Genomic DNA, 4,431 nt, shown 5'->3' with positions numbered 1-4,431 from the left:
ATCAGCTGCAACTGGCACGGATACAGCACCGGAGCCATATACACTCACAGCCATTAGTAGGTTAGAAATAAAATAACCAAGTACATGCAAAGCAACAACCAGCTAAAAAAATACTTTCGTCACTCAACTTTTACGCTAACTAACGTCCAGTAACGCGGCGGGAGTCTACAGTCAGCGCGGCACTGATACCAAGTGTTGTGGCACCCCGGCTCAGAGCAACCGGTTTACCTTGCATTGCCAGCCCAGAAACCATGTCTTCTAGCAACACACAACATCTTGGTACAGAATACAACCGCTTTATTGATTCTCGCGGAACATAGTTCATATTACAACAAGTTAGGAGGCCAAGCGGCACACACGGTGCGGCTGAACAATATGTACATTATTTAATGAACATAAGGAGGGCCTCGATCATGACAACTACGCGGCAGCGGAACGACGATGAAGCAGGACTCCATAGCACAGGGACACCGATGTGGACACAATCTAGACTCGAACAACACTCCGTTCCAACGAACCTTTCCTGAAATCTGGCATGACACGCCAGGTCAGTACATTGAATGTACTTGCAAGCTCACAACAAGCATAAACATAATGACAAACAATATCATGATATTAACCAATTTAATCATCAATGCAATATCATGCTATGAATGTAGTGAATCAGAATCTCTTGCCTCAAGTCACACGGACTTGCTTACCAACGGGTTACCACGTAACCAAACGGTGATCATTCTTGGATCACAAACGGACCAACAACCTGGTCATCAACACCAACATGGTTCTTTAACCATCATATTTTCAACGGTGCCATGTTATTTTAGTGTGCAAGGTTTATTCAAAATGTTGACCCATGGTGTGACCTACTTTCGAGCGTGTCCGTAACCGTGGACTCAGCTATCGATAGACTGAATACACTCTGCACAGATAGCGCACTGTGCCCACACCAAGGAACCCATGGCCTCGCACTCCCATTCGGGTGGACCAACGGCATTCCAACAAAACCCCTCCATTGCCACGACACTCTCCCGGCCACTCCGACTAACTCCCCACTGGGCTAAGTCATGGGTGGCCCCATGTCTACCCCAGACACCAACGGCCACCGTCGTGGCAAAACTGTCCCAAACGGGGACAAGGTACCATAATAACTAATCAACGAGCACACAAGGTTATGTCTGCTTATCGGGCCAGGGTACCGCACGCCCATAACCTTCCCTCGTTGAAGGTACCAACTAGAGGCATGACAACGGACCGAATAAAGGCCTCCCCATAAAGGCAAATGTGGTTCGATTCAGTGGCACCATGACCCGATCAACAATATGTTCAAGTTGATTTATTATCAGGTTCAACTTAAAATAAAAATGAAAGGTGTCATGACATGCCATGCAAACGCACTCATATAACATGTTTCACGAATCATCAGAATCTTACCGGGTCAACTTATATCAAGCACTAAACAGTTCAAAACCTCAATGCACTTTTCTGTCATGTTTATGCAGCAAGTAATTATGACAATAACTTAGCATAATCATTTTCTTACTCAAGAAAATATTATTCAAACTAGTCCATCTTCAACAGCCAAATATTTCTCCAAAGACTATCATCACTTATAATAACTTAACTCTAGCTTAGTTAACTCCTAACTTTGTATCAAACAACATATCCACATGAATAAGCTTGCAACAGAATCAACATAATTATTTAACTAGGTGGTTTAAATGCATGAACTAATTAATCATTAAAGTTGAAAATAAATCACAAATATTGAAATGGCACCATGAAAATGTTGTTGTGGCTTAGCTTAGGGCAGATGAGGGTCACACTCTCCCTGGTGATCCTCAAGACAAGCTCCACCTTCTAAAAAACAATTATAAACACAAAAAGAAAACATCAAGAAACCTTCTGAAAATTACCAGAAAATCTAGGTAGTAGGGAAAAATCCCATCTTTGGTGTGCTGCTAGAGATTTTCATACAGAAACCAATGCAAAAAGAATCAAGTCATTTGGACTTATGGTTAAAAAGTTGTGGCTGTTTGAAGTGTTTTGTAAATTTTGAATTTAAATAAACAGAACTGGGGGGTGACGTCGGAGGCGTAAACCCGTGGGGCGCCTCCACTCGTACCGCTTCGGGCGCGTACAGAGTGGCTGACTAGCGGGTCCCGCTACTCAGGTGAGGGGGAGGGGGAGAAAGAAACAGAGGGCAGCGGGGCTTCGCCGGAGCACACGCCAGCGAGGAGAGCTCCTTGGCCAAAACTAGAGGGAGGGAGCGAAAGAGGGGACGGAGGCGCACCTGCCCGTACCTGCAGTTTAGCTAGGGGTGGTCAGACGGCGTCGGAAATGGACTCTCCAGCAGCGACAGAAGACAGCGGTCGCCGGGGCAACTGGAGGCGGCACCAGGGGCTCCAATCGAGCGGAACGGCCCCACCAAGGCATGGCGGAGGCCCTGGAAGGGTCACCTGAGCTTGGGATGGGCTGGAGGGTGCGGACGGACAGAGGGGATCGCTGGTGAGCTCGAGCTCGGGGACGGCAGCCCGAGGCCTGCCCGGCCGGGCCACGGCTTTCTACAGGTTTGTGGAGTGTGAGGGAGGAGTGGATGAGGCTCGAGGAGGCTGGGGAGGGCTCTATTTATAGCCGAGCGACGGGAGGTGCTCGAGCTCCACCGGAGGACACCTGAATGCTGCGCCCAGCGACGAGCGGTGTCTGAGAGAGAAGGGGAAGGCGACGCAGCTCATACGGGAAATGTGTACGCGCAGAGACAAACACAGGAGCGAGGAGAAGGCAACGAACACAGTGCACGGCGCACTGTTGGGTTGGCCGGACCGCGCCCGTGCTCGCTGCGGCGAGCTCCGGCGTCGGCGAGTTCCAGGGTGGAGTAAATGGCGTCGGGATAGAGATGGTGGCACCATTTGGCAAGGTTTCGCAGGCGGGGAAGCGATCACGCGAGCAACAGAGGCTCGGGCACGACGCAGAGCGCGCCGTCTGCATGCCAGCACGCTTGGTCGAACGCGGTCACCGCGTGCACTCTGACCTCAGGCTGACCTAAGCCTAAACTTGATGTCTGGCGTGTTGTTCGTGGTAGATATAGTTGTTACCCTACTTTGGTTTGCTCTCAGGCGCAGTGAACAAGATTTCTACTTCACTGCAAGTTACTTGACAGTAACTTTGAGAGGGGTTGTGGTAAAACAGTTGGGAGTTGGGAGCTGTGCTTTGGGGTGTAGCAGTAAGTTAGGAGGGTAGTGATGCACAAGAAAATGCAGCACCAATGGAGCAAGTAAAATGGTAGTTGCTGTAGAAACCACCATTTCTGGCCAGAACTGAAAATATTTTCTGTAGCAAAAATATTCCAAAAAGTGGTGTGATATTTTTGCTCAGGGAGGTGCCCTAGGGTTCAAAGGATTTTTGAGAATTTTCTCAGATTTTTGTGGGTAAGAAAAATAGGGGTGTCTTTGGAGCACAAGGTTCTGTTTGGGGTTTTTGAGAGGAAAATGAATATTTTTCATTAAAGAAAAATATCCATGGCATTATTTTGTGGTAGAACAGAGAGGAAATGATGGTTTGGAGGAGGAGTGAGCCACTTGGGTGAAAGCCAAGGTGATGCCCAAGTGTTTTAAGTCCAACTGAAATGACTCAAATTCAAAATTCAAATCAAAACCCAACTGAAAACCAGAAGAGAGAAGAGGGAAAAAACCAGGCTGTCACACGGACGGCAACCAGCCCTTTGCCATAGCCTATTCAGCCGGACCTGTTGCTGCCTGCTGATGGACGATAAAGGCCTTTGCCGTCCGCCAGGCATGCCTTTGACTTCAGCCATGGCGGACGGCAAAGTGCCTGATTCCTGTAGTGATCTGCACCAGATCTATCGGGATCGGTGCTGTCAGCTGCATCATCCTTGTGTCTGGCGCCTGTACAATTTTGGTGCTGCATAAAATCATGGCTCGGAACAACAATTTTTTCACTGTTTTCATTAGTAGCATCAGAATGGCTATTAAGCAAATGATCATCAGCATATGTTTCACCCCCATGATCAGTTGGATTTAGGAGTTCCGGAGACAGTAGAAGAATTTCTACTCGAAGACGAGCCCCTGCGCTTGGATGCAAAGCAGCGAAGGGAAACACGGTCTCATCAAAAACCACATCTCTGGAAATATAGACTCGCCCGGTGGAAATGTCTAGACACTTAAAACCTTTATGGATGCTACTGTACCCCAAGAAGCGCACTGCTTAGAACGAAACTGGAGCTTGCTTGTATTGTATGGGCGTAGGTTCAGCGAGCAGGCGCACCCAAAGATGCAGAGAGCGGAATAATTAGGTTTTTTATGAGATAGTTTTTGAATGGGTGTTTCAAATTTGATGACTTTGCTTGGAAGCCTGTTAATGAGATAGGTGGCTCAAATGAAAGCATCATCCCAGAACTTCAGAGGCATGGATGCT

The sequence above is a fragment of the Triticum dicoccoides genome, chromosome 7B, assembly GCF_002162155.2.
Source record: "Triticum dicoccoides isolate Atlit2015 ecotype Zavitan chromosome 7B, WEW_v2.0, whole genome shotgun sequence".
NCBI lineage: Eukaryota > Viridiplantae > Streptophyta > Magnoliopsida > Poales > Poaceae > Triticum > Triticum dicoccoides.
The sequence above is the reverse complement of the archived record's forward strand: the minus strand, read 5'-3'. Positions refer to the sequence as shown.